Genomic DNA, 10,400 nt, shown 5'->3' on the forward strand with positions numbered 1-10,400 from the left:
TATAAATGATATTTGTTTTATCAGTTCGCATTAATAAACGCGTTGGTAAAGGTATCTCGTTTTGTTATTGAATGTTATTTTAATGACAATTAAAATTTAGTTCATAAATATCCTCATCTGATCGCAACACGGGTCAGAATGCAAATTCAAAAACCAATGAAAGCATATGCTACATGGAAATTTACAAAGGTAAAACATAATGGCTGATGTTTCAGGATTAGCATTATACTCAACGATGTAGTAATTTTGCCGTGGTGTTACAGAACCATGGGTAACTGCTCTTTGAGTAATCAGAGTAAAGCAATGAAAACTACAGAAACCTACACGCTGATAGTATGAAAAAGAATATTGGCTGATATATTTAATACATTAAGGTTAAGAGTAATTTAGAAGTATATCTTTTTAGATAGCAAGGTTCTAGGTTAAAACAAATGATACGTTCCAATATCCTCAAAAACAAGCTGTCGAGTTTTGCTATGGCTGTGTGCTCGACTCCCTAGGAGCATTATAACCGACAGGAAGTCGAAGAAGCTTTGACAAGATGAAACAGGGCTTTATCAGACCGTGTTATACCAACAGACCGTAAATGCATTCCACCATTTGTTGTTAGATTATCGAAACAAGTTCGACTATACAATGTTAACTACAGGACAAGTCCAGTAGTACCTCTGAATAGGGTTCTGATTTGAATGTTTGATGTGGCTTGTCCCTGTTGTTTTCATTGTATATTTGAAATGTTTAACAACTGCCCATTCCGTGTTTCCATTCGAAATGGTATTGAAGATTAAAGTCAGGTCAGTGTCTAAATAAAGCACTGTAAATTAACGCCCAGTCCTCAAGGGAAATGTCACAACGTTCAGCAATAGATGCAACGACGTTTTGGGAACATTTCCTTCTATGATATAAAAAAGTATAGAAAAAAATAAACCTTGCATGTTCTTTAATTTTGCCGTATGTACAAACTACAGGTTCTAAGAAATCACTTTTACGACGTTTTTCATAAAAGATATAAATATCTCTTTCAAGTTGATAATTTGGTTTTCAAAATGGTTGTATTTGAGAAAACCATGAGTATCCAAGTAACACGACAAAACATAAAGACGATTTCGAGCTCTGTCAAAAAATCTGAAATTCTAAAAAAAAATTGGCAAAACATTTCTTATAAATATCTTTTTATTTTATGAAATGTCGCTGTAACCTTAGCTTGAGAACGAATTCAATAAACTTTCCAAAAGCTTTACTTTCTCATGCGGATTAATAAACAAACTTTACTTGACTGCGCCTTTTAGATATTTAAATATTCTTGAAAAATGCACATGCCTTTAAGCATGCGCATTACACTGGTTTACATAATTAAAAATAAATGATCCTGTTTTCTGGAAAACACAGAAAAATGCTCAAATACAAACACATATTAAAAACAAACACGTAAAGAATAACACGTTGTGTCTTAACTGAAAGTTTAAATACAAAATATGAAAAGAAAACAAATTGAAAGCAACACATTTTCGAATATGAGGTTTTGAGTGAATAAAACACACACATTTTATTATATCAGATGTTAAGTCATGAAAGCTGATTAATGATATATATACTAACCCAAAAAGAAACGATACCGTATTAATATTTTAATTATTTATATCTATAAAAATAAGTTAATATCCTTAAAAGTTAATTAAAATTAAGTATTGTTCGTACATGTAAATCATAGGGGTTAGCTTAATTCATTGAAGCATTTATGTAAACGACCTAGCTTTAGATTTTTACGTACTGCACGAGGTACGACGTACATGGTACATGTTGAGTTAACATGAATAATGATTTGTTTAACGACTAAAGTACAGTTGAAGAAAAACACATTAATTATCTGGTTTCTTTCGTAACAAGTATGCAACCTTTGTCTACTGACGAACGTAATCGGACTATTGGTATGCTACAGGCAGGTGCACGTCATAGTGACGTCGCTGCACGTTTTGGTGTGCCGAGTGTGTCAATATCTCGTCTGGCAGGTCGTTCTAAAACACTTGCACAGTTAATGATCGCCATAGATCTGACAGGCTGCGACCCCCTGCGCAAGACCGCTATATGAGGACGTCATATCCACGTAACAGATTTTTGCCGCATCGATCACCGCAACTATAACACCTGGACGTACCAATGTCAGGATATGTGCTCAAACGGTGAGAAATAAACTTGAAAAAAACTTGCCGAACATAGACTTAGGGCTAGACGCCCCCCATAACGGCCCATGCCTTACAGCCTAACGTCGACGTAATCGTCGGGATTGGGTACACCAACATTACCTTTGGCCTCAACAACAGTGGAACACCGTGTTATTTACCGTGTTAATCACGGTTTTGCTTGGATCACGCTGATGGACGCATTCGTTGTTATAGACGACGAAACGAACGTTTTTCGGACGCATTTGTACGTCAGAGAGATCGATTTGGGGGACCTAACGTATGTGGTGAAATATCATTTCATCCTCGAACCCATTTAGTGGAAGTGCAAGGAAGACTTACAGGACAACAATATCGAAATGGATATTGGAGCCAGTTGTTGCACCATTCATCAACGTCAATCCGGATGTCACTTTGTTCCAACAGGACAACGCTAGGTGTCACACCGCTTACCTTCAGGAGAGAAATACCCAAGTTCTTCCATGGCCTGCATTTCTCAACCGACCTGTCTCAATCAAGCATTTATGGGTTGTCTTGAAAATGTATGATGTATAGAAAAAAGCGTTTGTAATCAAGTATTAGTCGAAACATCTAATTAAAACCAGATCTTTATCCCAGGGATACTATTCGGCCTGCGCCCTTCAAACAACACCAAACATTATCTAAGCATATGTGAGTTTATATCCTTATTATTTGTTACGTTTCTAATGTAACATGCCGGCATTTTGGCTTCAAATGTTTTACTGACTGTTGACAAAAGGTTATATTTTCATCGATGCTCTTAATTAAGTAGTTCGGAGATCGAGAGTGAACAACTGTAATTAGACCACGCTTCCGTTGGTCTCATTTTTAACTAAGAATAGCCAAGACTCAACTAAACATATTTAAAAACTATACAGATTAAACATGGATAAAGCAAACCTTCGATATTTTCTTTCCAAATAAGTGCGTTTCTACATGATAAATTAGTATTGCTTTAATCTCTACTTGCCTAAATCCTGTGGAATGCAGCCATAAAGGAACAAACTCTCTTAGACTACTGAACAATACCATGCATTATGAAAAGAAGCAGAGGAATGACACAGATATGTCAAAATGCTCTCAACTTCTTAAAGCAGCCTTTGCGCCTCCTAGGATGAACGCTGGCATGAATGACGGCTGAGAGAAGAAAACCTAAGTAATATCAACAACGAAAAACACCGAACAACTGGTTATTGAGTCTATATTTGACTGCAAGTTGGATCTATTATAAAACATGCTAACAAAGCTTAAGCAATTAGAAGTGCTGTCGACATTTGCTAACATGCATGCGTATCACATGTATTAACAACTGTGCGTGTTGTAAGTTATCCAAAACACAGAATAACTAATTACTAGTTAATAGTTATTAAAAATTAAAAACATACTTATGTTAAAAAAGCTGTGTATGATAATACTATTGAAACTTTACACTTAAAATTGTGAATATACTTTACAACGAACCTACCTTCTAAACTATATAAGTTGACATGGCAACTATAGAAAAGAAATTCCAATGGTTACATGCGGTTGATAATTTAAACATATTTGTTTATGCAAAACATTAAAAGATTCCACTGCCTTAAAGAATATACGAAACATTTGTTTGAGTAATTTCAAACCGTTATTCTATATTTAATACATATCATAGATGTAAAGCAATCATAATCATATATAAACCACGACTTCATTCTAACGAGATAGCGGCATTTCAACACCAAACTGGTGAACAGTTTTAAAGCCAGATGCGGTTTCAAGATGTTGTTTAACATGTTCAATACAAGCAGGAGGGTTTTTTGCTTGCCACATGTGACTTAGTTCCGAAGTAAATAGATGATTAAATCGAAAATGTTAATTTCATTAATATCATTTAATAAACTAACAATTAATCAATACAAAAATCTACATTCCGCGCTTAAAATGTGTATTGCGAAGGGAGATTAATTTTATCAGTATGAATATAAAATTTGCATTAGTAAGCGGCAAACAAGAAATAGCGATGCAACCAAAACTATGGTTGGAAAGGATATAAACAAGAGGCGAGTGCGTATTCTCACAATGCACATGCATTTTTAACCTCAATTAGGGATGCATCCCTATTTTCTAAATTTAATTACGGGTGACCAATACTTACTTAATAATATGTTGATGCACCGATAAAAAATATGGGTTCAGCTATATGCTATTGGCTCACCTGAGACATTTTAAAATTAGTTTTATCTTAAATTATTGTATTGGTACAAGCATATACATTACGGGCGCACATCACATTTTGGATTCTTGGACTATTTAGTATACCATAGTTTTTTTTCAATTTTCCGACCTTCGGTAATTGCCATGAACGAGGTGCATCTGAGGCGCATTAATTTTGTGATCTTGAATTTAAAAAGGATCGAAAGAAAACACTGCTATAACGACTGACCACAATGGAAAGTAAGGAGCCAAATATATAAACACTTCTTTGTATTAGTTTTTTGTGTGAGTACGTAACTTGGCTAGCACAGTCCTAACAGTTATTTAACATTTTCTTAAACACAAACCAATTTTATGACGACCTGAAATAAAACAAAATAATCCTTTCATTGTATGAAAATAAAGAATATAAATGACGAAATATATAACCGCCGTCATAACCATGTTTTGTTGTATTTAGTTGAAACATAATGAATTTATATGTTTATGTCACCCATGCTACAAAGAGCATATTCAAGATATTGTTTTCGATTTGTATAAAAGTATATAAGTTTCAGAATATCAATACACCGCAGTCTGTCTTTAAATTACCATGTAGTGTATTTAACAAATCATTTTCTTAGTTGATACTAGTTTTTTTAAGCTCGATTGTTAAAACAGCTGAACGCTGATACAATTGACTTTCGAATCCATTTTTCGGATAAAAAAACAACAACACAATAGTACTAGTGGCTTGTTCGAGAGGCCATGATAAAATACCCCTGCTGAGGATATACGTAAATATCTATATGAAAAACTGCAGAAACAAGCTTAGTAACTAAAAGTTTAAACATAAACCGTCTTTAATGGCACAGGGTAAACGTCAAAGACATAGAATACAAAATTCACAAAGAAGAAACATGGAACAACATAACAAAACTCCACAAACAACACAGTGCATAAATACTAAATAAACACCAGGTGTGTTATCAAGGATTGTAAGGTACCGCCTTGGAACGGTCAGTAAACTGTAAATTTACTGGGGGTTTCAACCAATTTGCGGGCACAACCTCACTCTTTTCCCAACAATCTTGATTACTAACCTAAAACTTCTTGATTTAGTAGCGGACACCTATACCCCCAAGACACCTTTCACACTCTCCATATCCAATGTTTTGTGACTGAATCATATAGCGTTGTTCAAATTTTAAGAATTGTTCCAAAAAATACTTTCGTTTTCTAGTCGTCAGCATATTTCAAGACTATGAAATAGTTTGTTTGTGCTTGTACATGCTTAACCTTACACAGCTTATATGCTAAACTTCACCTTACATATTGAATGCCTTATTATTATCATACACATACTCGCATTTGGTGTCCATCATAGAGACTGTAATCTCCATATTGAATGAAGCAACTAATACATAATCAATTTGAAAGTTCTTTAAGAAATCGTCTTTGCTTAGTTATCATACTAGCCCGATGCTAGATAATTAATATGTTGATAATTTAAAAAGAAAACTAAACGGTATACGAACAAGATCCAAACAAGGTCGATAATGAAGTCTGCTATATGTTAATATATATGCAATATTTCGACGTTCACTTGCCGTTTCTCCCTGTTTCTATATACTTAACAAAAGCTATGGTATTCCGACACGAATAACGTTTTTATTGTGTGTTATTTATTAATTAATAATTAAGCAAATGATATGCCAGTATTAACAAACATTAAGAAGAAAGCTTTTAATAAAATGTAGACCAAGGGTTTGCATTCAAACGCAGTTTACAAAATGTTGACAACAACAATGTACTTTACTAGTTTTAAAAGGAACGCATTTTTGTATCGAGAAAAAAGCATTTTAGTTTCTTCATTGTAGAAATGCCCAATAAAATGTTGGCAAGCGACAGATTCTTATTGTCGGTTGGAGCAAGCGGTTCAAAAAACAAAAAAAGGATAAAAACTTCCGTAAATTTTAGAAATTTAAAAGAAGATTTCAAAACTTAAAACAATCTGGCATTCACCGGTCATTGTTTTGATATGTCAATACATTACCTCGCGTTTTCTATTTGAAAGAGTATCAATACATAAACACGTGTCTACGGATACATGTTGGGCATCAGTACATTACCTCTTTTATACCAATACATTGGCCTGGTTGTTAGAACATTCGTTAAATATATAACGATGAAATTTATCGTTGAAATGACTAAAATCGCTAAATTTTCGTTTAATACCTTCGTTTAATTTATTTTGCTAAATTTCGGTTGTTGGAAATTTTAACGATAACGAAACCGTTAAATCAGTCGTTAAGTTAACGAAACTTTTAAAGTACCTCAAAAGGTACTTTAAATTTTAACGAATCAGTTAACGAAAACCAAATTGGCTGCCGTAATTGGCTGTTTAGTAATAATACCACGGAAAAATAGAGAAATTAGAGTAATAAACTTAAATGAAAGCCTAAATGATGAAGAATTGAGAAGAAGGTTCAGGTTTGGAAGAACAGGAATAGAGTATTTGGCCGATTTGCTGAGAGAGGACCTAGCTATGCAAACAGACAGAAGTTGTAGCCTGTCAGTCGAGGAACAAGTCTGTATAGCGCTGAGGTACTACGGTTCATGTATACAGGTTGTTGGGGACACACATGGTAGACATAAAAGTACTGTTGTAGAGTGGTGGATATGGTTACCAAAGAGATAGTGTAGCGTCATAAGCATTACATTCAATGGCCAGTTGATGAAGCTACAAAGAGACGAGTGAAGTCTGAGTTTAGCAACATAGCTGGATTTCCAGGTGTTATAGGGTGTGTTGATGGTAGCCACGTCCGTTTGATCAAGCCTTCACCAGACCAAGAGAGAGGTTTTATCAACAGAAAAGGATTCCCGTAAATGCGATGGCAGTTTGCGATGTAAAAGGTAGTATATTTAAAAAAAATATTAAACTTTAAATATTATACAGCTCTATATATAACATGAAATAAACTGAAACTTACCCATCACTGTACTGCTGGTGTTGCTGAAGAGCTCAAATAAGCAAAATCCAGCCACATTTCGTTTGGTATTTGTTTTTAAGACATAAAATTACTGCTTCAGTACAATGCTGGTTACTGCCATAAGTAAGTGCTTTAAAATTCTTTGATAATACAGATTTGAAAAGAACTTACCAATGCAAAAACTTTCCTTTCAATGTCAAGGTCATCAAACTTTAGCTATAACGCCTTAAAATGAAACGGTCAACATTCACAACTTCATAGCCACAGTCATGTTATCTCCCCTTAACATGTTTTTATCCTTTCAGGAAAATTCAAATTTATCAATGCGCAGTGGCCTGGATCAGCTTACTGTAGCTTTATATTCCGAACTTCAACATATGGATGCCACCTAGAGAGAAACCACAAGGGTTTGGAAGATGGGATTGTTTTGGAGACAGCGGGTATGTAAATGTAAAATACAATTCAATGTAGCTACATAATCATGAATGTTGACCAGATTTTATACCAGTATCAACTTATTATAATAAGCAATAACGTTCAACGTTTACATCACTAAAAGTAATATTGACCATGACAAAAATGTTATGTTTACTGACTTCAGCACAGTTTAGGAGATTTTATCTGATTTAGATTACAAATGTGTTTTTAAAGGTCACGATCGAATGTACTTTGTTTTTTATTGAATACCACAATAACAATTAGTGTTTAAGAAGTTTAAAGAAGTATAAAACATGTTGTATTTGAAGGTATTAAACGTTTTTGTACACACAAGGTATGATATGATTTAATGCAGACTGTGTACTTTTGGCAGGTATGCGTGTTCAAGATACTTGATGACACCATACAGAGTTGCAGACACCAACCAAAAGACAAACTTCAATTGGGGGCTCTGCAGAACATTACTCAGGTACTCATTAAGTTAAGTGTACGTTTGGACGTTTGAAGAGGATATTTGGAATTCTCCATGGAGAGGTAAATACAAAATGTTGCATTAACATATTTCTTTCATGTACAAATGTATGTAAATGTGTATACACAACTTAACTATACAAACAATACATCACATATATCAATTCAAAAACTGGTGCCGTCGTTTTTTATGAAATTCTGCTCATGAACCTCTGATACTTTTTGTGACCTGTAAACAAAGCATTGTGCTATTGCATTATTTTAATAAAGTTACATTTATGCAGAAATTAACGTTTTAGACATGACCAAAGCGGTATAAATATGAAAGAAAGGTGAGGGGTACACGTATGCCAAACGCCAATGCCGAAAAAGCTATGACCATTGTGAAATGTTTCAGTTGAGAAAGACACCAGCCAAGGCATCAGAAGTGATTGTGGCGTGTGCTGTTCTCCACAATATAGCCATCATGCTGCAAGAGCTTGATGTGCCTGATGATGACAACGACGATAGGGCAGACGCACAAATACCATATGCAGGCAGGGAGAATGGCTTCTTGGTCAGGGATCACCTTGCTCAAGTTTACTTTTAATATACACGTGGGACACTTTTTGAAGTTTTCCATGTGATGTTGCTGGAAACGTTTTTACATTAGTTATCATGACTGAGAATGGATAATTTGAATGTTGTAATTGGTGTTAATTGGTTATTCATCAACGAGGAACTGAAACATTCCAATTTCGTCTTTGTCTTTATTCTCTATGGAGGTGATGAGCTTGTTCATCAGCAAACGTTTGGTTTTTGAAGTTTCTATCTCTTTCTTTATGAGCTGTTTCTGTAGTTGCACCTTCTCTGTCTGGGAAATGAAGAATTGTAGTTGAGCCTCCTGGAGCTCCTCGGAGATTGACCTGCAATTATGTATATTTGTATTATTGACGCTATTTAGTAACATTGTACGTGCCTCCAACTGCATGAAAAAATGCAGCACATTAATATATATATATTGGAGGCACGTACAATGTTACTAAATAGCGTCAATAATACAAATATACATAATTGCAGGTCAATCTCCGAGGATATGTATTGTTAAATCATAATAACTTCTTCTTCTTTTGACTCGTGTTACTGGTACATGTAGCTGGTTTGCATTCATTCTGAAGTATGAGGACAGTCACAATTTTGCATTCATGCAAACGGAGAAAAACATGTGCCAGTTTAAAATTAAGTTTAAAACATATTTCATAGGTCATGGGTTCTTTGTCAATGAATCGGAATAGATGTACTAAAACGCACAAATTCAGAATAGAAATACATACTAAAAATCGACGTGAAAATACTAAACAAGGTTTATGTCTTCAATTATCTTAAAATGATTAATTAATCATCAACATCTTTTTCATTTCAGCTAAATTAAACCTTTTGTTAAATAAAATGAAGTTATATATACAATATAAGCCACAAACCGTGAAATTCGCAGCCTTATCCATTCCTTCCTCTTGTCTTGATGTCCCTGGTGTCTCGTCTACTGAATGACTTGCCTTATAAAAGATATATATACCATTAGCATTTACACTTGTATCATCATTTATTTTATTATAATTATATCTACCTTTATGTATCTTTCCATCTATATGTTTATTCACTCAAGGTTACACTTCTTGAAAATATTTTTGTTTTAACACTATCAACAGTTGCACATAAGAAAACAAATTTACAGAAATAAGGATGTTCATCATTTCATCATCTACGAGTGCATGCCCTACGAATAAAATACACATATGAAATTTATTGTACTCAAATGTCAATCATTTGATGACTTAGGCATGTCGATTAATCAGTCCAAACAATATCTTTATATCTTTGATTAGATCAAACAAAAAGATGTTGTTCGTAATCAATCTATACCGCTTCGACTAATACCGTTTCACATTGGAACTTGTTGAGTAACAATCCGCCAATTTTCGTCAATGGGATTTCGATAAAGAATAAACAAAAATGTAAAATATGTGTGAAAAACTTATCATGTCAATAAGATATTTTTCGCTTCTTTATCTATATGGTCAGCAAATCTTTATTTCCATATCGTCAGCTGATTGGTCATCAGATTAACACGACCCATTTTTAATACAGC

The sequence above is a fragment of the Mya arenaria genome, chromosome 4 (genome assembly GCF_026914265.1).
Source record: "Mya arenaria isolate MELC-2E11 chromosome 4, ASM2691426v1".
Classification (NCBI taxonomy): Eukaryota; Metazoa; Mollusca; class Bivalvia; order Myida; family Myidae; genus Mya; species Mya arenaria.